The 24,339-nt window shown below is 56.8% G+C and overlaps 4 non-coding genes across 4 annotated transcripts; all 4 read right to left on the reverse strand.

The window, feature by feature from the left end:
- Positions 1–796: 796 nt before the first annotated feature.
- Positions 797–868, reverse strand: TRNAH-GUG (transfer RNA histidin (anticodon GUG)). Its single transcript has one exon. It is a non-coding gene; the product is annotated as a tRNA-His (tRNA).
- A 551-nt stretch (positions 869–1,419) lies between these two features.
- Positions 1,420–1,493, reverse strand: TRNAN-GUU (transfer RNA asparagine (anticodon GUU)). The gene has a single exon. It is a non-coding gene; the product is annotated as a tRNA-Asn (tRNA).
- Positions 1,494–13,010: 11,517 nt separating this feature from the next.
- Positions 13,011–13,082, reverse strand: TRNAH-GUG (transfer RNA histidin (anticodon GUG)). The gene has a single exon. It is a non-coding gene; the product is annotated as a tRNA-His (tRNA).
- Positions 13,083–13,633: 551 nt separating this feature from the next.
- On the reverse strand, positions 13,634–13,707 carry TRNAN-GUU (transfer RNA asparagine (anticodon GUU)). The gene has a single exon. It is a non-coding gene; the product is annotated as a tRNA-Asn (tRNA).
- Between the last annotated feature and the right edge of the window lie 10,632 nt (positions 13,708–24,339).

Raw genomic sequence — 24,339 nt, forward strand, 5'->3', positions numbered from 1 at the left:
TTTTCCCATTTTCTTGTGGCTTTTCCACGTTTTTCCATCAGGCAGATGCTGCCCGAGCACCACCTGCCCCAGCCTTCCTGGGGCAGATACTTCCTAGACAGCCTTGCCTCCTCCAGGCAGCCCCGCACAAGGCGCTCACCACAGCTGTGCACAGTGGGGCAGCTGCTGGCAAAACCTGCTGCCTCACAGCTCCTCTCACTCTGCAGGCAAGTTGGAAAGGCAGCTTCCCCCTGCCATGGAGCGTGTCCTTCCCACTATGAGCCTACAGCTAGGCCAGAAGAGCAATAAAGAGGTCAAGCGTGGGGCCTCAGGGAAGTCACGTGCTCCCGGTGAAGCAAAGGACATCCTCTTTCTCCCTGCAAAGAGCTGGTGCTCCTGGGTCCCTAGGGAGTGGGATGGCAGTTGCTGTTTGGCTGGGCTCGCAGGGTGCTTTGAGGTGGAGCTGAGAGTCCTCTTCTTGCAACATGGGGAGCAGGGACAAGAGAAAGGGGCTCTGAAAAGCTGGCTGCTTTGCAGGCAGACTCATCAGTATCCAAGCTCTGTCTTGAATGCTTTCCCAGAGCCCGGCACAGCTCCCACAGCAGACCCCCAGGAGACGCCCTGCACAATCATGAGACACCAGGAAGTCATTTGAGGCACGAGCCCCTTGAATGGTAGGAGCAGACAGCGCAGCACAGCTCGTACCTCCTTCCCAGGCCACAGCATTTTGGAAACAGACGGCACTGGCCCATCTCTGCACATGCCTCCCTTGTCTTTTGAAACTCTCCTCTCCTCCCAGTGGCTTGTGCAAAACCTTTGCCGTGACTCGGATTCGAACCGAGGTTGCTGCGGCCACAACGCAGAGTACTAACCACTATACGATCACAGCTGCCCATGTGCTTGCCTTTCCTCCTTGGGTGCCATTTCCTTCCTGACCTTGCAGAAATACCAGTTCCATCATGTTCCCTTGGAACCACCCTCAACTGCCAGGACAGCACCGCATGCCAGGAGAAGGAGCACAACAGGAGTCCTGTCTCTTGGAGGATGCCTCTTACCTAAGGGAGGCTCAAAATCTTATCGCAAGGCACAAAGATGACCAAGAGAAGTGCTTCCTTCTCTGGGAGACTCTTCCTCCCCCTCCTCCACAGCCTGCTCTCAGCATCCTCAGCATCTGGTGGCCCCCACAAGTCCTCGGCAGCAGAGTATCATGTCTCTTGTGGGCAAGTCTAGTCCACACGTGCACAAACTGTAGGCATTGACGTGAACAAGAAAATCACCTTGGGATTAACTGACTAGGGAAATGTTCGGGTAGCAGAGTGGGACTGTACGGGAGGGGTCCAGTTTCAGGTCCTTTAGCACGCAGAGGCAGGCTCACTGCAAAGAGCCCCAAGAGCAGCAGCCCTTTTGTGGCAGAAAGAGAAGGGTCCACGAAAAGCAGGTCGTCCCTGGGTGGGCTCGAACCACCAGCCTCCCGGTTAACAGCCGAGCGCGCTCCCCCATTGCGCCACAGAGACCCCAGCAGTGCTGCCTGCGAGGCCATCCCAGCCCCGGGAGCTGAGGGACAGGCAGTCCCCGTGTTGTGCGGCCCTACCCCGAGAGGCAGGGAAAGGCCGAGCCAGAGCCGCGCTCTCACTGCTGTGCCCCGGGGATCAAATCCCAGCCTTTTCCAGGGCCGAGGGACCACCCTGGGAAGGATGAGACCATGTCGGTCCTGGACACCCTGCTGGCCACAGCTGCCTTGCACAGCTGCTTGGGTCACAGTGGCACATGCCACATCACAGCCACAGATGCCACCTCACAAATGTCATCATCCTGGCCCTTTCATGGGGAGTGCAGCTACAAAGGGCAGGCCAAAGGAATGCTAGCGCTATATTCACATTGATTCTAGGACATTTCTGCAAATGTGGCGCTTTCTTTACCCGCTCCCTGCAGAAGTTACCAACGATCACGGTGAAGGCCACGGGCAGTCAAGCTGCTGGCTGCTGGGTGAAGAGGCAGGGCGCAGGACCGGCTTCCAGCAGGGGCAGCCAGCCAGCGGCCTGCACATCCGGGCGCTTGCAGCCCAGCCCAGTAGCCAGAGCTGCACAGAACCTCTGCTCAGGCACCTCAGCAAGGACCCATTGCAGGGGCCATCTTCTCTCCAAGTTCCCTGCTCTCCCCAGAACTGCAGCCATCCTCACCACCAGGTCCCTAGAGGGGATGCAGCCAACCTCCTGTGCTTAGGAAACCCCTGAGCCCTGGGCCCACACTAACCATAAGGCCCAGCCACACAGCTGAGGACGATCAAACCTCCCAGCTGCTGAGCAGGCTCTCCTACTTAAAGCCCCTTCAACTCAGGCATCCCCATGATTTGTTTCTGGTGCTCTCACTCTGTGCCTTTGCTCAGATCTACCACCCTCCTTCCTGGCTTGCTTTAGAACTGCTGGATCCCCTCCTTCCTTGCTTCTCCTGACAAGAGGCCCCTTGGGCCCCTCACTGGAGAGCTGTGTGCAGCCCTGGCCTTCAGAGGGGAAATGCTGCCTGTGCCCTGCAGAGCTACCCAGGATGGCAGCTCACACAGCCCTCTGCCTCCATTGGCTGTCCCTGCCACAGAGGAGTGGAGCAGAGCAGATTTTATAAAGCAGGGACTGGAGTAGGTGTCTCTTCCGGGAGCACTGAGGCTACTGAGCCCCTTTGTGAGGTTCTGCGCTGTCTCCGGTCTCTCCTCGCCCTGCTATGCAGGGGAGTGAAACATGCCTGGGCTTGAGCATCATGAGGAAGGCTCACACTTGGGGAGTTTGCTTTGCAGCTGTAGCAAAAGGGGGCTGAGGAAGAGCCTGGCAGGCCTGTGTGATCCCTGCTGCTGCCTGGCTCTTCTGCATGGGCTGCTCTTGCCTGGCTGCCGTGGCCCTTGCTGTGTGCCATGACCGTGCAGGTGAGCAGTACTGTGGCACGGGTCTTCAAGTGACCCAAAGGGCCCTGGATTAAAATATAGCTTCTTCCAGCTGAGGGGGAAAATGTTAATGTGCGTGTGTTGGTTGTGTTTTTGTTTGTTTGTTTGTTTGTTTGTTTGTTTTATGTCCACCTCAACTTTTTAAGGTTGTCTCATCCTTGGTGAGGGCTTTGGGGGCCAGAAACTCCCTCCTTGGGAAGTCCAATCTGTGTTCCAGTGGTTGGAAAAAAGCTTGCGGTTTTAAGGGAGAGGAAGCACTGGAACAGAGAGTCCTTTTGGCCTCCTTGTCCTTTGTAGTGAGCTAGTGTCAAGGCTCCTTTGCTGAGGTGCCTCCCTGCCTTCAGTATGGGACCTCGTAGCGGGTGGCACTAAATGCTGAGGTACAGCTGCCTAGTGGCCCTTAAAGCTACCACTCCTTAACTCCCCAGGGGAAGCCTGGTGTGTGTGTTTGTGTGTAGGACTCAGAGGCCATGTACTGCCTGCCTGGTCCTTGAAGGGGTTAGCATCTGCCCCTGATGAACTGCCTTGTCTTCTCCTGCTTTTCCTGATTGGTGCCTGTGGTCTTCCCCTTGCAAGGGTCCTGCAGTCTGCTCCTGGGCCACGCTCTGTTGCTGGAGGCAGGAGGGAGCCTGGGTGGCTGGCTCTCAGCCTTACTGCTAGGCCTGGGAGGGACAAGGGGTGAGGGGAAGCTCAGAAGTGTGGGGTAGGTGGGTAGACTGTGAGGTGGATGGAGGACTGGCTGGATGGCAGAGCTCTGAGGGTTGTGATAAATGGGGCTGAGTGTAGTTGGAGGCCTGTGGCCAGTGGTGTCCCCCAAGGTTCAGTACTGGGCCCAATGCTGTTCAAAGTATTCATCAATGACTTGGATGAGGGGACAGAGGGGCACCCTCAGCAAGTCTGCGGATGATACCAAACTGGGCGGAGTGGCCGACACTTTGGAGGATGCTTTTGCTGCCCTTCTGAGGGACCTGGACAGGTTGGAGAGCTGGGCACATAGGAACCTCATGATGTTCAACAAGGGCAAGCGCAGCTGGAGGAGGAATGACCTCGGGGTAGCAGGACGGTTTAGGGGTCGGCCTGCTGGAAAGCAGCCTTGTGCAAAGGGATTTGGGATTTCTGGTAGGCAACAAGTTAACCATGAGGCAGCAATGTGCCCTTGTGACCAAGAAGGCCAATGGGATTGTGGCCTCCAGGAGGAGGAGTTTTGGCAGCAGGCTGAGGGAAGTGATCTTATTCCTGGCCCTCTCCAGAGCTCTGATGAGGCGGCACCTGGAATATCGTGTGCAGGTCTGGGCTCCCCAGTACAGAGGGATGTGGAATTTGTAGCTGGCTAAGTGCCAGCAACGTATCGTGATGGCCTAGCAGTTCCAGGGTGTCCTTGGATAAGGAATGCTTCCTGTTTTAATGGCCCGCCCAGGTCAGTGAAGTGACCTGCCCCAGTCAGGGTACCTCAGGGCCGTGGCGCTCACCACAGCATAGCGTGACGTGGTAGCAGGAGCCCCAAACAGCCCCTGCACGTGGCCTTGGCTGAGGATGGCAGAGCCTGGCAGGGTGGGTGGCAGGGGTGGCGGGATGCCTGGCAGCCCCTTGGTGACACGGGCTGGGGTCACAGTGGCACATGCTGCATCACAGCTACAGCTGCCACCCTATAAATGCGGCTGCCTCGGCCCCTCCGCGCACTTCCCTGTGAGGCCAGGGCTAGCCCAGCTACTGGGACTGCTCTTGCCACTGCTCTTCTCCAGAGGAGCTGCTTTGCAGTGCAGAGGAGAGGACGAAGGGAGGCTGCGCGACAGCGCTACCGCCTGCCTAGGGGAGTGCGAGGAGGAGGAGGCGGCCACTGAGAGCACCACTTGGCTGCTCACACTCCTGCTCCAGGGCCTCACTGAGCGTGAGGGGCCACCAGCATGGACTTCCTGTGGCCAAGCATGTTTCCAACGCTCCGCAATCTCACCCGACATGGTAAGGCTTGGTCATGGTAATGGCAATTCCAGAAAACTTGAGACCATGTCAGCTGGGAGAGAGTCAGGGAAATGCTGGGATCCGGGGATGGGGTTTGGACAGGGGAAGGTGGGTGCTGTCTGCTCCTCCCTTGCTGGCCCGTGGCACATTGGGCAGCTGGGACTCCTGCAGGGGAGACACCTGCGGCTTCCCTCGGCCTGTCCCACTCCTGTGGGCTGTGCCCCATCCTCTTGCTGCTCTGCAGAGCTATTGCCCATTTCCCCATGGGCTGGCTCAGCCTTGGCCAGCCACACCTCAACCAGGGGGGATAGGAGCCCTGCTTAGAGAGGGCCCAAGCGGTCCTTGTGGTGTCTGCACAGCCCAGCCCTGCGGCTCCCGTGCCATGGAGCACTTGGCCTGTGGTGAACCGGGGTAATGGAATGGTTCATCTCACCTCCTTGGTGAGCAGGGTGCGGACCGCTTGTGAGCCTGCCCACCTGGAGTGTGACACCTCTTTGCCTTGCTTTCCAGAGATTGTCACCATTTGGAGTAGCGTATGCGACTTCATTCAAGAGTACTTGGTACCCAACAAGGTGGGTCTTGTGTCCTCTTTGTCCCCTGAGGAATCCCTCAAGCTTTGCCTTGTCCACACATCTGTGGCTGTGGAGTGGCCGTCCTTGATTCCCTGCCCTGAGAAGAGCAACTGTCCCCTCGCAGGGCACTGCCCTTGACAAGTGTTCCACAGAGCAACGTCTCTGGTACGGGAGCTAACCAGGGAAGTCTCCATAAGGGAGAAAAGTGTGTTCTGCCCTTTCTGGGTCCTCTCTAACCTCCAGGCCCGGCATGGGAGGACTAAGGTGTGGACCCTTGGCCTTTGCATGCGAGGGCTGGGCACGGCACCCCATGACATGTTCTGGCACGTCATGGGTCAGTTTCCTCTTCTCCGGGGTGATGATGCTTGTTCCTTTTCTTCTTCTGCCCTTCCCAGGGTGTCCGGATCCTAGGGGTGGGGACATTCTATGTCCTCGAAGGCTCCCAATGCACTGTGAACGGTGAGGTTTTCACTGTACACCGACCCATGTTTCGGTTCTCTGACGTTTTGGCCAAGGAATGTTATCTCAGCGGTGCTCAGGAAGATATTCCGGGTAAGAAGACAGACTAAAACCTTTGCCTGCCCTTGCGCCGAGCTTGAGGGGCATGCACTTCCCCAAGACCTGCACCTGTTGGCCCCTCTCATCCTGCCCTCTTTGTAAAAAGATCCTTTCAGATGCTTTGTTTCCTCTTTTTGTTCCTTTGCTGGTAAAATAACAGATGCCCTGTGAGCGCCTCCATTTGCTGAGTGCTCTGAGCCTTCCAAGAATGGACTCCATAAGGCGCTCCTAAGAGCACTTTAGCAGATCACTCGACACTGCTGGTCCACAGCAGGCTCTTTTGAGAGAAGGTGCCCTGACCATGTTAGGGGAGCCCTCTGCCACGCTGCAGAGCTGACTTTGTTGCTCTTTTGCTGCTCCCTAGGTGACGTGAGGATCGTATCGCTGAGAAATGACGATCTAGCCGCGTGCATCCGCATGCCTTTTGCAGTGGTGCAAGGGTGCTTGCAGGAGACGGCAGTAGCCTTCTTCCAGGCCATTTGCAAAGGAAAGCCCGTGGACTTTGTCTTTAACACGATTGGCATTCTGTCCATCCGAAACATGGAGGTGATAATGAGATTTTATGATGACTTCCTGCTCAGTGTGGACCGCACCGGAAAGCTGCTGCAAGCTCTTTGTGCAGTAAGTCGCTCACTTCCCGGTGCTACACCATGGTTTCTTGCCCCCTGTCAAAAGATGACTGGGGTGATCTCCGTGGACCTGCCAGGACCTTCCTGGCCAGTGGGACAGTCCTGCTCTCCAGCCAGGCCAGCTGTCTCTGGCATCCTTCTCTCCTACACAGTGGTACAGGAGACGTAGGGGAGCATAGGCAGAGCTGCCCTGGGTTAGGAAAAGGCTCTGCTAGACCAGCAGCTGGTCTTGTTTCTGGGGAAAGAGTCTATGATGCAGGGAGGTGGAGGTGCCATTACCCAAATGTTTGCCCCGAGCAGCCCTTTGCAGAGTCCCTGCAGGTGTGGCAGCAGGAATGGGGCTTTTCAGTCCCTTGCCTGCATCCACGCACTGCTTGGCATGGTCACCTTGTCCCGGCCAGCCTCCTCCTGCCAGCCCAGTCTCCTGCCCCAACTCTCCCGTGGGGCCATGCCTGAGCGCAGCGTGCAGAAACCCTGGCTGGCTGATGCCTTTCCTCTCCCGAGCCCGACTTCTGCAGTAACAAGGAAGGGGTTGCCTCATGGGCTGCCCTGCCCTTGCAAAACACCTGGCAATGTTGCTCCTGGTTCTCAAGTCTGAGCTTTGCAGCTTCTGCATGTTCCGCTGAGGGCTCACCTTCCTCTGTGTCTGTTTCAGAGCCCAGAGACAAGACACCTGGTGGTGCCAGCAAGCGGAGGTGCAGCTTTTCGCCTGGGTACCGACAGTGTCTTCGTGTTGCCACAGTACGTTTGCTTCTTGGCTCCTACTGCCTCTTGCGAGATGGTCTCTGGGGGAGGAGAGGAGGAGGCCAGCAGGAGGCCTCCATGGAGGCCAGGAGGGCACTTCCTCCCCATTAGGATGGGGACCCATTGGCAGCCACTGCTGGGGCTTCTTGTGTGCTCGCAGGCTGTGCACGTGTGCACCGTGTCTCTCTGGTTCCTCACAGGGTTCTCCAGGGAGTTGCGTACTGTGCTTTGGAAAGCTATGGCCTTGACAGGCCTCCCCAAATATCTCTGTGCGCAGACTGGGACTGCAAGTGGCAAAGGGCAAGTGGTGCCTTTTCTCCAGCCCATCTTCCTTTCCTTTCCAGACTGGACTTGAAGCTCCCCTCGGATTATCCAGATATGGACTCTCCCTCCAAGAGATCCCTGGAAGTCCCTGAAGAAGAAGAGAGGGACAGAAAAGGTAATGTCACAGCTGACTTGTGAGAGAGAGCGGGGGTGCACATGGGAGCAGGTGTTCGTGCGGGAGATCCCTTTGTCCTCAGCAGGAGGTGGTTGGTGCCCTGGTCACCACGTGGTGCCTGGGAGAGTAGATGGCCTCTTGTTGCTTCAATGTACCCCTCGCTGCACGTCTCAAGTGACTCTCCCTCTTGATCAAATGCTCACAAAGACACTTGCTGAAGACTCTTCCCTTCTCGCTTCCAGACAGTGCGGATGTCCCTGCTCCAGAAAAGCCTTCACCACCCGCTGGCCAGAAAAAGAAGAAGGGGCGGAAAAGCAAGCGCAGCAAGTCATTGGGCAGGTGAGCCTCTTGGAGAAAAGGCTGAGGTGCCTGGAGTTCTTGGGAGGAGCGCTTTCTTCTGTTCACTCTCAGAATGAAATCTGAAGGGTGGCCAACACGTCTTTGCGTGACTTCATGTCTGCACGCTGGCCGCAAGCACGTGGCCGGCTTCTGCCAGGCTCTTGTGTCAGCTTCTCTCTGGTGCCTTTTTTGTTTCCTGGACTGAGAGGCCAGCCTCTTGGCAGGTCTTGATGATCTTAAAGCTTGGACTGGATAACCTTGGAGGTCTCTTGCAAGCATACTGATTCTATGTATCTATGGTCCTCTTCCTCCAGAGGCTCTCGGAAGGCCCCCAAAGTCCAGGAGGTGAAGGACAGAGGAAAGCAAACTGAGGGAAAAGGTAATGCCACAGCTCAGCGGTGAGGCAGGGGTTTTGCTCTTCCTTTGGGCCTCTGCAGTAGCTGACTGGAGCCAAGCTTAAAATGCAGTCATAGCCTGCATCACTTGTGCCTCTGCACGGGCATGAGAGGAGATCTCAAGGCACTGTTCCTGGAAGCTGCCTCAGGGCAGTCCAGCAGCACCAAGTGCAACTGCCCCTGCTGAGGAGAACTTTGCCTGGGATGTCTGTGCCCAGCTCTAGCTTGCAAGCTGCTGCTTTGTCACAGGAGTGTGTGTGCTGTGTGTGTGCTGTGCAGGGGCAGTATGAATTTAAGGGGATGCCCCAGGAGGCTGCATGGGGTCCAAAGGCTGCCTCGAGCGGCCAGCAGCAGCAGGTTCTACCTTTTACTGGGAACCAGCTGGACAGGATCGCGTGTGAGCAAGGCCCTAAGACTTCCTTGGAGCAGCGCTCTAAGGCCACGGGAACCCTTGAGCCAGCACTGGAACACAGCAACATGTCCTCCTTGTTCATATGCTCCCAAGGATGCTTGCTGAAGGGTCTTCTGCCTTCTTACTTGCAGGGAATGCTCCTGCTGGGCGCCTGCTCTCTCGGCAAAGGGTTCCTTTGCCCATGCTACCTGGGGCCTGCTCGAAGGCAGACAAAGAAGGGAAAGCTTGGGGAAGCAAGACCCCTTCCAGGTGAGGCTCTAGGAGAAAATGACAGGGTGACCTTGTGCTCTTGGGATTCTGTGAGGATGTTGTTTCCATCCTACACGCTGTTGGTGTGAGCTCCCAAAGGTTGTCAGCCTTTGTCCCAAAGACTGAGGTGTATGCCAGAGGGATTCCAGAAGTGGAGGGCATTCTTCTGCTCCCCTCCGGAACTCTGGCAGCAGTGTACATGAGACCAGTTTCCAGAGTCATGTGAAAGCCAGGAGATCTTCCTCATCAAGTGGAAGGCTTTTTTCCCCTATTTTTTTAGGTTGCACTTAATTAAGCAGAAGCCTGTCCTTTCCTCCTAATCTTGATGGTGGAGGGAAGGGCAGCTGCTGTCCAGTACAGGAGGAGGGGCAGAGAGAGCTAAAAGCTGGGACTGCTTTCCTGCCTCATACCCTTCCTCCTCTCCAACACTGTGTCCCCTACTATTAGTCCAGTTTCTCCCAAAAAACGGATGCTCTCGCATCACCTCATGGCCTTTAGTACCTGTGGCAGGAGGTGGCCAATGGACTCTGCAGGCTTGGACAGTTGTAAAGGTGGCCCTGGGTTTCTTGTGGTGCCATCCAGAGCAGGTTCACACCTGGGCACCCGGAGCCTTCCTTTGGGCCTCACGTGAGTGCTACAGCTCCAGGGCTTCTCCCTGCACTGTTCATGTCATCACAGGGACTCAACTGTGCCAATGCTCCCACTGAGATCCCTCTGTTGAGGAGGCCTGGGCTGGGTGAACCAGCTGCCAGGGAGCAGCACATGGAGAAGAGTCTCCTCCGGAACTCACATCTCACTCGGCTTGTGTGTTTTAGCCTGCTGAAAACAACTGCAGAGAGGTCTGCCAAGGCGGAAGAGGCTGGCGAGCAGGAGGCCCCTCTTCAAACCACCTATCGAGCTGCTCGTCGTGTGTGCAGACACCTGACAAGGGCAGACCAGGTAAGCAGGGGAGCTGAGTTGTGCAGTCTCCCTGCCTGGTGCAGTGGTTCTCATGGTGTGGTGTAGGCTCAGCAAGTGGCAAGTGTTCTGGAGGATGCGCAGGCCCTGCACTTGATGGCTTCTCCAGTGCTGAGGGTTGACAGCAACTGAGGGTTGTTAATAGTGGCCTCCAATATGTCCTCTGGTGCCAATGCAGGTGTGGCAGCATCTTAGCTCCCTGCCCGAGCAACACAGGCCACATCCGCCAGTGCCCTCGCCTGGGGAAGAAGGGAGGATGGCTGCCCGCCTGCGCAGAGCGGAGGAGATCCTCAGCAAGCCGCAGAGCAGGCCGCGGCTGCACAAAGAGTAAGTGAGCACCAGCCCTGGCCCTGGCCTGGAAATCTTGACCCCCAGCAGCGGTGTGAGCTGTGAGGAAGCCCAGACTGAGCTCTGGGGCTGGCTATGCCCAATGGTATCCCCCCCATTTACATGGCATGGCAATGACCTGTATGCCAGGCAGCCCCAAGGTGCATGGCAAGTCCGGGGCTCTGGGTACCATTAGGAGCGTGTGCGCAGCGGCTTTTCCTTGCTCTTGCAGGCAGCTCTCCGTACAAGCCACCCACACCCTGCAGCTCCTAGAAACTTACCAGCTGCATCGGGACAAGTGGAAACGCAGGGTAGAGTTGAATCGGTGGCTGAATTCTGAAGAGAAGCACTTCCTCTGGTAAATTGCTTCCCCTTCCCCTCTGCTAGGCTTCCCTCCACACCCGGCAGCACCCACCGGAAGGGGCCTTTGCATGGCAGTCCTCGTGGGAGCGCAACAGCCTGTGGAGGCTGCGGCCTGTGGCCTGGCACGTTCCAGCGCAAGGCCAGTTCTTGGGCACCCCGGGGTAGAGTTTCCACCTGTCCCCAGACCCGTGGAGCTGCCAGAGATGAAAGGACACCGCAGGCTTTTGGCTCTCCCTTTTTCTGCCAGACACCTCAGCCTTTTCTAACCCAGCCTGCTCACCCATCCCTCTTGCCCTATGAGTCTGTGTCAGTTGGGGCCACAGCCTGCAGCCTTTCTGTGCCCTTCCCCCTATGCCTACAGCCAAGCGGTTCCTTTTTCATGTCCTAGCCATGGGCAGCAGATGACCCTGCGGGCTCAAAGGGAGAGGTACCAGGACTTGCTGGCTGCGCAGAAGAAACGTGAGCTCCATGGCGCAGTCAGGAACGATGACGCTGAGCTGCCTCCCTTGAAGCCACAAATATCTTAAACTGTTTATTAAAATCGATTGAAATGGTTAAATAGTAGTGATGTGTGCTCATAGCCCAAGTAACCATCGTGTGCCTCACGAAAGATCGTGCTGCAGGAAAGAGGAAGGGTGGAGCTGTTAAGCCCCATGTGCTCCACTGCAGATATTCCTAGAGCCAGGAGAGGAAAAGGGCCAGGCACGGACCACAGCACAGGAACATGTGTGCCACAGAGTGGGTGTGCATGCAGAGCACCTCCTGACCTGCTGTCAGGTCAGTGCCACTCAAAAATACACATGTACATGTCCCTTGGTCATTCCCCTCCATAGGGGGCACTCGTATAAGGGTGACACATGCTGGCTGCTCTTTTTTGCACAAGGCGAGAGGAAGGTGCTTGAGGGGCCAGGCTCCTGCTGATGAGCCCTGGTGGTCACAGGCCAAGAGGTTTGCTTGTGGGCTCCATGCCACCTGTCCAGGAGTGCTCCAGTGGTGCAGTGGATCTGGGCACACTACATAGAGAGCAGTGAGGAAGCAGGGAAGGGGTGCAGAGTGGGTGAGTTCAAGCCTCAGCTGCAGCAGGGGCTTTGGGACAAACAGGGATTTTCCTACCCTTGGGCAGGGCAGCTTTCTAGTAGCAAGATCTGTTGCCATACAGCCCTGCTGGGAACTGTCAAGCCACATGCCATAGAGTGGAAGCAGCAGCACTCAAGACTGTGGCAGTCTTGAGCTGGGCTCTGCTCCCATAGCACTCAGTTCAGGCCCCCAAAGACATAGCTGGACTCTTCTGCCCTCTGTGCAGCAGACACACTGATTCCCCCAGAAGGTCTACAGCTCACTGTGAGCTCAGAAGCTCTCATTTTCCCATTTTCTTGTGGCTTTTCCATGTTTTTCCATCAGGCAGATGCTGCCCGAGCACCAGCTGCCCCAGCCTTCCTGGGGCAGATACTTCCTAGACAGCCTTGCCTCCTCCAGGCAGTCCCGCACAAGGCGCTCACCACAGCTGTGCACAGTGGGGCAGCTGCTGGCAAAACCTGCTGCCTCACAGCTCCTCTCACTCTGCAGGCAAGTTGGAAAGGCAGCTTCCCCCTGCCATGGAGCGTGTCCTTCCCACTATGAGCCTACAGCTAGGCCAGAAGAGCAATAAAGAGGTCAAGCGTGGGGCCTCAGGGAAGTCACGTGCTCCCGGTGAAGCAAAGGACATCCTCTTTCTCCCTGCAAAGAGCTGGTGCTCCTGGGTCCCTAGGGAGTGGGATGGCAGTTGCTGTTTGGCTGGGCTCGCAGGGTGCTTTGAGGTGGAGCTGAGAGTCCTCTTCTTGCAACATGGGGAGCAGGGACAAGAGAAAGGGGCTCTGAAAAGCTGGCTGCTTTGCAGGCAGACTCATCAGTATTCAAGCTTTGTCTTGAATGCTTTCCCAGAGCCCGGCACAGCTCCCACAGCAGACCCCCAGGAGACGCCCTGCACAATCATGAGACACCAGGAAGTCATTTGAGGCACGAGCCCCTTGAATGGTAGGAGCAGACAGCGCAGCACAGCTCGTACCTCCTTCCCAGGCCACAGCATTTTGGAAACAGACGGCACTGGCCCATCTCTGCACATGCCTCCCTTGTCTTTTGAAACTCTCCTCTCCTCCCAGTGGCTTGTGCAAAACCTTTGCCGTGACTCGGATTCGAACCGAGGTTGCTGCGGCCACAACGCAGAGTACTAACCACTATACGATCACAGCTGCCCATGTGCTTGCCTTTCCTCCTTGGGTGCCATTTCCTTCCTGACCTTGCAGAAATACCAGTTCCATCATGTTCCCTTGGAACCACCCTCAACTGCCAGGACAGCACCGCATGCCAGGAGAAGGAGCACAACAGGAGTCCTGTCTCTTGGAGGATGCCTCTTACCTAAGGGAGGCTCAAAATCTTATCGCAAGGCACAAAGATGACCAAGAGAAGTGCTTCCTTCTCTGGGAGACTCTTCCTCCCCCTCCTCCACAGCCTGCTCTCAGCATCCTCAGCATCTGGTGGCCCCCACAAGTCCTCGGCAGCAGAGTATCATGTCTCTTGTGGGCAAGTCTAGTCCACACGTGCACAAACTGTAGGCATTGACGTGAACAAGAAAATCACCTTGGGATTAACTGACTAGGGAAATGTTCGGGTAGCAGAGTGGGACTGTACGGGAGGGGTCCAGTTTCAGGTCCTTTAGCACGCAGAGGCAGGCTCACTGCAAAGAGCCCCAAGAGCAGCAGCCCTTTTGTGGCAGAAAGAGAAGGGTCCACGAAAAGCAGGTCGTCCCTGGGTGGGCTCGAACCACCAGCCTCCCGGTTAACAGCCGAGCGCGCTCCCCCATTGCGCCACAGAGACCCCAGCAGTGCTGCCTGCGAGGCCATCCCAGCCCCGGGAGCTGAGGGACAGGCAGTCCCCGTGTTGTGCGGCCCTACCCCGAGAGGCAGGGAAAGGCCGAGCCAGAGCCGCACTCTCACTGCTGTGCCCCGGGGATCAAATCCCAGCCTTTTCCAGGGCCGAGGGACCACCCTGGGAAGGATGAGACCATGTCGGTCCTGGACACCCTGCTGGCCACAGCTGCCTTGCACAGCTGCTTGGGTCACAGTGGCACATGCCACATCACAGCCACAGATGCCACCTCACAAATGTCATCATCCTGGCCCTTTCATGGGGAGTGCAGCTACAAAGGGCAGGCCAAAGGAATGCTAGCGCTATATTCACATTGATTCTAGGACATTTCTGCAAATGTGGCGCTTTCTTTACCCGCTCCCTGCAGAAGTTACCAACGATCACGGTGAAGGCCACGGGCAGTCAAGCTGCTGGCTGCTGGGTGAAGAGGCAGGGCGCAGGACCGGCTTCCAGCAGGGGCAGCCAGCCAGCGGCCTGCACATCCGGGCGCTTGCAGCCCAGCCCAGTAGCCAGAGCTGCACAGAACCTCTGCTCAGGCACCTCAGCAAGGACCCATTGCAGGGGCCATCTTCTCTCCAAGTTCCCTGCTCTCCCCAGAACTGCAGCCATCCTCACCACCAGGTCCCTAGAGGGGATGCAGCCAACCTCCTGTGCTTAGGAAACCCCTGAGCCCTGGGCCCACACTAACCATAAGGCCCAGCCACACAGCTGAGGACGATCAAACCTCCCAGCTGCTGAGCAGGCTCTCCTACTTAAAGCCCCTTCAACTCAGGCATCCCCATGATTTGTTTCTGGTGCTCTCACTCTGTGCCTTTGCTCAGATCTACCACCCTCCTTCCTGGCTTGCTTTAGAACTGCTGGATCCCCTCCTTCCTTGCTTCTCCTGACAAGAGGCCCCTTGGGCCCCTCACTGGAGAGCTGTGTGCAGCCCTGGCCTTCAGAGGGGAAATGCTGCCTGTGCCCTGCAGAGCTACCCAGGATGGCAGCTCACACAGCCCTCTGCCTCCATTGGCTGTCCCTGCCACAGAGGAGTGGAGCAGAGCAGATTTTATAAAGCAGGGACTGGAGTAGGTGTCTCTTCCGGGAGCACTGAGGCTACTGAGCCCCTTTGTGAGGTTCTGCGCTGTCTCCGGTCTCTCCTCGCCCTGCTATGCAGGGGAGTGAAACATGCCTGGGCTTGAGCATCATGAGGAAGGCTCACACTTGGGGAGTTTGCTTTGCAGCTGTAGCAAAAGGGGGCTGAGGAAGAGCCTGGCAGGCCTGTGTGATCCCTGCTGCTGCCTGGCTCTTCTGCATGGGCTGCTCTTGCCTGGCTGCCGCGGCCCTTGCTGTGTGCCATGACCGTGCAGGTGAGCAGTACTGTGGCACGGGTCTTCAAGTGACCCAAAGGGCCCTGGATTAAAATATAGCTTCTTCCAGCTGAGGGGGAAAATGTTAATGTGCGTGTGTTGGTTGTGTGTTTTTTGTTTGTTTGTTTGTTTGTTTGTTTTATGTCCACCTCAACTTTTTAAAGTCTTCTCATCCTTGGTGAGGGTTTTGGGAGCCAGAAACTCCCTCCTTGGGAAGTCTGATCTGTGTTCCAGTGCTTTGAAAAAGCTCAAGGTTTTAAAGGGAGAGGAAGCACTGGAACAGAGAGTCCTTTTGGCCTCCTTGTCCTTTGTAGCGAGCTAGTGTCAAGGCTCCTTTGCTGAGGTGCCTCCCTGCCTTCAGTATGGGACCTCGTAGCGGGTGGCACTAAATGCTGAGGTGCAGCTGCCTGGTGGCCCTTAAAGCTACCACTCCTTAACTCCCCAGGGGAAGCCTGGTGTGTGTGTTTGTGTGTAGGACTCAGAGGCCATGTACTGCCTGCCTGGTCCTTGAAGGGGTTAGCATCTGCCCCTGATGAACTGCCTTGTCTTCTCCTGCTTTTCCTGATTGGTGCCTGCGGTCTTCCCCTTGCAAGGGTCCTGCAGTGTGCTCCTGGGCCACGCTCTGTTGCTGGGGACAGGAGGGAGCCTGGGTGGTTGGCTCTCAGCCTTACCGCTAGGCCTGGGAGGGACAAGGGGTGAGGGGAAGCACAGGAAGTGTGGGATAGGTGGGTAGACTGTGAGGTGGATGGAGGACTGGCTGGATGGCAGAGCTCTGAGGGTTGTGATAAATGGGGCTGAGTGTAGTTGGAGGCCTGTGACCAGTGGTGTCCCCCAAGGGTCAGTACTGGGCCCGGTGCTGTTCAAAGTATTCATCAATGACTTAGATGAGGGGACAGAGGGGCACTCTCAGCAAGTCTGCGGATGACACCAAACTGGGCGGAGTGGCCGACACTTTGGAGGCCTGTGCTGCCCTTCTGAGGGACCTGGACAGGTTGGAGAGCTGAGCACATAGGAACCTCATGATGTTCAACAAGGGCAAGTGCAGCTGCAGGAGGAATGACCTCGGGGTAGCAGGACGGTTTAGGGGTCGGCCTGCTGGAAAGCAGCCCTGTGCAAAGGGATTTGGGATTTCTGGTAGGCAACAAGTTTACCATGAGGCAGCAATGTGCCCCTGTGACCAAGAAGGCCAATGGGATTGTGGCCTCCAGGAGGAGGAGTTTTGGCAGCAGGCTGAGGGAAGTGATCCTATTCCTGGCCCTCTCCAGAGCTCTGATGAGGCGGCACCTGCAATATCGTGTGCAGGTCTGGGCTCCCCAGTACAGAGGGATGTGGAATTTGTAGCTGGCTAAGTGCCAGCAACGTATTGTGATGGCCTAGCAGTTCCAGGGTGTCCTTGGATAAGGAATGCTTCCTGTTTTAATGGCCCGCCCAGGTCAGTGAAGTGACCTGCCCCAGTCAGGGTACCTCAGGGCCATGGCGCTCGCCGCAGCATAGCGTGACGTGGTAGCAGAAGCCTCAAACAGCCCCTGCGTGTGGCCTTGGCCGAGGATGGCAGAGCCTGGCAGGGTGGGTGGCAGGGGTGGCGGGATGCCTGGCAGCCCCTTGGTGACACGGGCTGGGGTCACAGTGGCACATGCTGCATCACAGCCACAGCTGCCACCCTATAAATGCAGCTTCCTCGGCCCCTCCGTGCACTTCCCTGTGAGGCCAGGGCTAGCCCAGCTACTGGGACTGCTCTTGCCACTGCTCTTCTCCAGAGGAGCTGCTTTGCAGTGCAGAGGAGAGGACGAAGGGAGGCTGCGCGACAGCGCTACCGCCTGCCTAGGGGAGTGCGAGGAGGAGGAGGAGGCGGCCACTGAGAGCACCACTTGGCTGCTCACCCTCCTGCTCCAGGGCCTCACTGAGTGTGAGGGGCCACCAGCATGGACTTCCTGTGGCCAAGCATGTTTCCAACGCTCCGCAATCTCACCCGACATGGTAAGGCTTGGTCATGGTAATGGCAATTCCAGAAAACTTGAGACCATGTCAGCTGGGAGAGAGTCAGGGAAATGCTGGGATCCGGGGATGGGGTTTGGACAGGGGAAGGTGGGTGCTGTCTGCTCCTCCCTTGCTGGCCTGTGGCACATTGGGCAGCCGGGACTCCTGCAGGGGAGACACCTGCGGCTTCCCTCGGCCTGTCCCACTCCTGTGGGCTGTGCCCCATCCTCTTGCTGCTCTGCAGAGCTATTGCCCATTTCCCCATGGGCTGGCTCAGCCTTGGCCAGCCACACTTCAACCAGGGGGGATAGGAGCCCTGCTTAGAAAGGGCCCAAGCGGTCCTTGTGGTGTCTGCGCAGCCCAGCCCTGCGGCTCCCGTGCCGTGGAGCACTTGTCCTGTGGTGAACCGGGGTAATGGAATGGTTCATCTCACCTCCTTGGTGAGCAGGGTGCGGACCGCTTGTGAGCCTGCCCACCTGGAGTGTGACACCTCTTTGCCTTGCTTTCCAGAGATTGTCACCATTTGGAGTAGCGTATGCGACTTCATTCAAGAGTACTTGGTACCCAACAAGGTGGGTCTTGTGTCCTCTTTGTCCCCTGAGGAATCCCTCAAGCTTTGCCTTGTCCACACATCTGTGGCCGTGGAGTGGCTGTCCTTGATTCCCTGCCATGAGAAGAGCAACTGTCCCCTCGCAGGGCACTGCCCTTGACAAGTGTTCCACAGAGCAATGTCTCTGGTATGGGAGCTAACCAGGGAAGTCTCCATAAGGGAGAAAATTGTGTTCTGCCCTTTCTGGGTCCTCTCTAACCTCCAGGCCCGGCATGGAAGGACTAAGGTCTGGGACCCTTGGCCTTTGCATGCGAAGGCTGGGCACGGCACCCTGTGACATGTTCTGGCACGTCATGGGTCAGTTTCCTCTTCTCTGGGGTGCTGATGCTTGTTCCTTTTCTTCTTCTGCCCTTCCCAGGGTGTCCGGCTGCTAGGAGTGGGGACATTCTATGTCCTCGAAGGCTCCCAATGCACTGTGAACGGCGAGGTTTTCACTGTACACCGACCCATGTTTCGGTTCTCTGATGTTTTGGCCAAGGAATGTTATCTCAGCGGTGCTCAGGAAGATATTCCGAGTAAGAAGACAGACTAAAACCTTTGCCTGCTCTTGCACCGAGCTTGAGGGGCATGCACTTCCCCAAGACCTGCACCTGTTGGCCCCTCTCTTTCTGCCCTCTTTGTAAAGAGATCCTTTCAGATGCTTCGTTTCCTCTTTTTGTTCCTATGCTGGCAAAATCACAGATGCCCTGTGAGCACCTCCATTTGCTGAGTGCTCTGAGCCTTCCAAGAATGGACTCCATAAGGCGCTCCTAAGAGCACTTTAGCAGATCACTCGACACTGCTGGTCCACAGCAGGCTCTTTTGAGAGAAGGTGCCCTGACCATGTTAGGGGAGCCTTCCACCGTGCTGCAGAGCTGACTTTGTTGCTCTTTTGCTGCTCCCTAGGTGACGTGAGGATCGTATCGCTGAGAAATGACGATCTAGCCGCGTGCATCCGCATGCCTTTTGCAGTGGTGCAAGGGTGCTTGCAGGAGACGGCAGTAGCCTTCTTCCAGGCCATTTGCAAAGGAAAGCCCGTGGACTTTGTCTTTAACACGATTGGCATTCTGTCCATCCGAAACATGGAGGTGATAATGAGATTTTATGATGACTTCCTGCTCAGTGTGGACCGCACCGGAAAGCTGCTGCAAGCTCTTTGTGCAGTAAGTCGCTCACTTCCCGGTGCTACACGACGGTTTCTTGCCCCCTGTCAAAAGATGACTGGGGTGATCTCTGTGGACCTGCCAGGACCTTCCTGGCCAATGGGACATTCCTGCTCTCCAGCCAGGCCAGCTGTCTCTGGCATCCTTCTCTCATACACAGTGGTGCTGGAGACGTAGGGGAGCATAGACAGAGCTGCCCTGGGTTAGGAAAAGGCTCTGCTAGACCAGCAGCTGGTCTTGTTTCTGGGGAAAGAGTCTATGATGCAGGGAGGTGGAGGTGCCATTACCCAAATGTTTGCCCCGAGCAGCCCTTTGCAGAGTCCCTGCAGGTGTGGCAGCAGGAATGGGGCTTTTCAGTCCCTTGCCTGCATCCATGCACTGCTTGGCATGGTCACCTTGTCCCGGCCAGCCTCCTCCTGCCAGCCCAGTCTCCTGCCCCAGCTCTCCCGTGGGGCCGTGCCTGAGCGCAGCGTGCAGAAACCCTGTCTGGCTGATGCCTTTCCTCTCCCGAGCCTGACTTCTGCAGTAACAAAGAAGGGGCTGCCTCATGGGCTGCCCTGCCCTTGCAAAACACCTGGCAATGTTGCTCCTGGTTCTCAAGTCTGAGCTTTGCAGCTTCTGCTTGTCCCGCTGAGGGCTCACCTACCTCTGTGTCTGTTTCAGAGCCCAGAGACAAGACACCTGGTGGTGCCAGCAAGCGGAGGTGCGGCTTTTCGCCTGGGTACCGACAGTGTCTTCGTGTTGCCACAGTACGTTTGCTTCTTGGCTCCTACTGCCTCTTGCGAGATGGTCTCCGGGGGAGGAGAGGAGGAGGCCAGCAGGAGGCCTCCATGGAGGCCAGGCGGGCACTTCCTCCCCATTAGGATGGGGACCCCTTGGCAGCCACTGCTGGGGCCTCTTGTGTGCTCGCAGGCTGTGCACGTCTGCACCGTGTCTCTCTGGTTCCTCACAGGGTTCTCCAGGGAGTTGCGTACTGTGCTTTGGAAAGCTATGGCCTTGACAGGCCTCCCCAAATATCTCTGTGCGCAGACTGGGACTGCAAGTGGCAAAGGGCAAGTGGTGCCTTTTCTCCAGCCCATCTTCCTTTCCTTTCCAGACTGGACTTGAAGCTTCCCTCGGATTATCCAGACATGGACTCTCCCTCCAAGAGATCCCTGGAAGTCCCTGAAGAAGAGAGGGACAGAAAAGGTCATGTCACAGCTGACTTGTGAGAGAGAGCGGGGGTGCACATGGGAGCAGGTGTTCGTGCGGGAGATCCCTTTGTCCTCAGCAGGAGGTGGTTGGTGCCCTGGTCACAATGTGGTGCCTGGGGGAGTAGATGGCCTCTTGGTGCTTCAATGTACCCCTTGCTGCACATCTCAAGTGACTCTCCCTCTTGATCAAATGCTCACAAAGACACTTGCTGAAAGACTCTTCCCTTCTTGCTTCCAGACAGTGCTTCACTTGCGGATGTCCCTGCTCCGGAAAAGCCTTCACCACCCGCTGGCCGGAAAAAGAAGAAGGGGCGGAAAAGCAAGCGGAGCAAGTCATTGGGCAGGTGAGCCTCTTGGAGAAAAGGCTGAGGTGCCTGGAGTTCTTGGGAGGAGCGCTTTCTTCTGTTCACTCTCAGAATGAAATCTGAAGGGTGGCCAACACGTCTTTGCGTGACTTCATCTCTGCCCGCTGGCCGCAAGCACGTGGCCGGCTTCTGCCAGGCTCTTGTGTCAGCTTCTCTCTGGTGCCTTTTTGGTTTCCCGGACTGAGAGGCCAGCCTCTTGGCAGGTCTTGATGATGTTAAAGCTTGGACTTGTTGAACTTGGAGGTCTCTTGCAAGCATACTGATTCTATGTATCTATGGTCCTCTTCCTCCAGAGGCTCTCGGAAGGCCCCCAAAGTCCAGGAGGTGAAGGACAGAGGAAAGCAAACTGAGGGAAAAGGTAATGCCACAGCTCAGCGGTGAGGCAGGGGTGTTGCTCTTCCTTTGGGCCTCCGCAGTAGCTGACTGGAGCCAAGCTTAAAATGCAGTCGTAGCCTGCATCACTTGTGCCTCTGTGTGGGCATGAGAGGAGAACTCAGGGTAGTCTAGCAGCGCCAAGTGCAACTGCCCCTGCTGAGGAGAACTTTGCCTGGGATGTCTGTGCCCAGCTCTAGCTTGCAAGCTGCTGCTTTGCCACAGGAGTGTGTGTGCTGTGTGTGTGCTGTGCAGGGGCAGTACGAATTCAGGGGAATGCCCCAGGAGGCTGCATGGGGTCCAAAGGCTGCCTCGAGCGGCCAGCAGCAGCAGGTACTACCTTTTCCTGGGAACCAGTCGGACAGGATCGCGTGTGAGCAAGGCCCTAAGACTTCCTTGGAGCAGAGCTCTAAGGCCACGGGAACCCTTGAGCCAGCACTGGAACACAGTAACATGTCCTCCTTGTTCATACGAACCCAAGGATGCTTGCTGAAGGGTCTTCTGCCTTCCTACTTGCAGGGAATGCTCCTGCTGGGCGCCTGCTCTCTCGGCAAAGGGTTCCTTTGCCCATGCTACCTGGGGCCTGCTCGAAGGCAGACAAAGAAGGGAAAGCTTGGGGAAGCAAGACCCCTTCCAGGTGAGGCTCTAGGAGAAAATGACAGGGTGACCTTTTGCTCTTGGGATTCTGTGAGGATGTTGTTTCCATCCTACACGCTGTTGGTGTGAGCTCCCAAAGGTTGTCAGCCTTTGTCCCAAAGACTGAGGTGTATGCCAGAGGGATTCCAGAAGTGGAGGGCATTCTTCTGCTCCTCTCCGGAACTCTGGCAGCAGTGTACATGAGACCAGTTTCCAGAGTCATGTGAAAGCCAGGAGATCTTCCTCATCAAGTGGAAGGCTTTTTTTCCCCTATTTTTTCAGGTTGCACTTAATTAAGCAGAAGCCTGTCCTTTCCTCCTAATCTTGATGGTGGAGGGAAGGGCAGCTGCTGTCCAGTACAGGAGGAGGGGCAGAGAGAGCTAAAAGCTGGGACTGCTTTCCTGCCTCATACCCTTCCTCCTCTCCAACACTGTGTCCCCTACTATTAGTCCAGTTTCTCCCAAAAAACAGATGCTCTTGCACCACCTCATGGCCTTTAGTACCTGTGGCAGGAGGTGGCCAATGGACTCTGCAGGCTTGGACAGTTGTAAAGGTGGCCCTGGGTTTCTTGTGGTGCCATCCAGAGCAGGTTCACACCTGGGCACCCGGAGCCTTCCTTTGGGCCTCACGTGAGTGCTACAGCTCCAGGGCTTCTCCCTGCACTGTTCATGTCATCACAGGGACTCAACTGTGCCAATGCTCCCACTGAGATCCCTCTGTTGAGGAGGCCTTCACCCAGCTGCCAGGGAGCAGCACATGGAGAAGAGTCGCCTCCGGAACTCGCATCTCACTCGGCTTGTGTGTTTTAGCCTGCTGAAAACAACTGCAGAGAGGTCTGCCAAGGCGGAAGAGGCTGGCGAGCAGGAGGCCCCTCTTCAAACCACCTATCGAGCTGCTCGTCGTGTGTGCAGACACCTGACAAGGGCAGACCAGGTAAGCAGGGGAGCTGAGTTGTGCAGTCTCCCTGCCTGGTGCAGTGGTTCTCATGATGTGGTGTAGGCTCAGCAAGTGGCAAGTGTTCTGGAGGACGCGCAGGCCCTGCACTTGATGGCTTCTCCAGTGCTGAGGGTTGACAGCAACTGAGGGTGGTTAATAGTGGCCTCCAATATGTCCTCTGGTACCAATGCAGGTGTGGCAGCATCTTAGCTCCCTGCCCGAGCAACACAGGCCACATCCGCCAGTGCCCTCGCCTGGGGAAGAAGGGAGGATGGCTGCCCGCCTGCGCAGAGCGGAGGAGATCCTCAGCAAGCCGCAGAGCAGGCCGCGGCTGCACAAAGAGTAAGTGAGCACCAGCCCTGGCCCCGGCCTGGAAATATTGACCCAGCAGCGGTGTGAGCTGTGAGGAAGCCCAGACTGAGCTCTGGGGCTGGCTGTGCCCAATAGTATCCCCCCCATTTACATGGCATGGCAATGACCTGTATGCCAGGCAGCCCCAAGGTGCATGGCAAGTCCGGGGCTCTGGGTACCATTAGGAGCGTGTGCGCAGCGGCTTTTCCATGCTCTTGCAGGCAGCTCTCCGTACAAGCCACCCACACCCTGCAGCTCCTAGAAACTTACCAGCTGCATCGGGACAAGTGGAAACGCAGGGTAGAGTTGAATCGGTGGCTGAATTCTGAAGAGAAGCACTTCCTCTGGTAAGTTGCTTCCCCTTCCCCTCTGCCAGGCTTCCCTCCACACCCGGGGCACCCAAGGGAAGGGGCCTTTGCATGGCAGCCCTTGTGGCAGCGCAACAGCCTGTGGAGGCTGCGGCCTGTGGCCTGGCACGTTCCAGGGCAGGGCCAGTTCTTGGGCACCCTGGGGTAGAGTTTCCACCTGTCCCCAGACCCATGTGGCTGCCAGAGATGAAAGGACACCGCAGGCTTTTGGCTCTCCCTTTTTCTGCCAGACACCCCAGCCTTTTCTAACCCAGCCTGCTCACCCATCCCTCTTGCCCTGTGACTCTGTGTCAGTTGGGGCCACAGCCTGCAGCCTTTCTGTGCCCTTCCCCCTATGCCTACAGCCAAGCGGTTCCTTTTTCATGTCCTAGCCATGGGCAGCAGATGACCCTGTGGGCTCAAAGGGAGAGGTACCAGGACTTGCTGGCTGCGCAGAAGAAACGTGAGCTCCATGGCGCAGTCAGGAACGATGACGCTGAGCTGCCTCCCTTGAAGCCACAAACATCTTAAACTGTTTATTAAAATCGATTGAAATGGTTAAATAGTAGTGATGTGTGCTCATAGCCCAAGTAACCATCGTGTGCCTCACGAAAGATGGTGCTGCAGGAAAGAGGAAGGGTGGAGCTGTTAAGCCCCATGTGCTCCACTGCAGATATTCCTAGAGCCAGGAGAGGAAAAGGGCCAGGCACAGACTACAGCACAGGAACATGTGTGCCACAGAGTGGGTGTGCATGCAGAGCACCTCCTGACCTGCTGTCAGGTCAGTGCCACTCAAAAATACACATGTACATGTCCCTTGGTCATTCCCCTCCATAGGGGGCACTCGTATAAGGGTGACACATGCTGGCTGCTCTTTTTTGCACAAGGCGAGAGGAAAGCGCTTGAGGGGCCAGGCTCCTGCTGATGAGCCCTGGTGGTCACAGGCCAAGAGGTTTGCTTGTGGGCTCCATGCCACGTGTCCAGGAGTGCTCCAGTGGTGCAGTGGACCTGGGCACACTACATAGAGAGCAGTGAGGAAGCAGGGAAGGGGTGCAGAGTGGGTGAGTTCAAGCCTCAGCTGCAGCAGGGGCTTTGGGACAAACAGGGATTTTCCTACCCTTGGGCAGGGCAGCTTTCTAGTAGTAAGATCTGTTGCAATACAGCCCTACTGGGAACTGTCAAGCCACATGCCATAGAGTGGAAGCAGAAGCACTCAAGGCTGTGCCAGTCTTGAGCTGGGCTCTGCTCCCATAGCACTCAGTTCAGGCCCCCAAAGACATAGCTGGACTCTTCTCCCCTCTCT

The sequence above is a fragment of the Tinamus guttatus genome, unplaced genomic scaffold, assembly GCF_059628265.1.
Source record: "Tinamus guttatus ecotype Peru unplaced genomic scaffold, ASM5962826v1 Tinamus_guttatus_pri_ptg000576l, whole genome shotgun sequence".
In the NCBI taxonomy this organism is placed as follows: Eukaryota; Metazoa; Chordata; class Aves; order Tinamiformes; family Tinamidae; genus Tinamus; species Tinamus guttatus.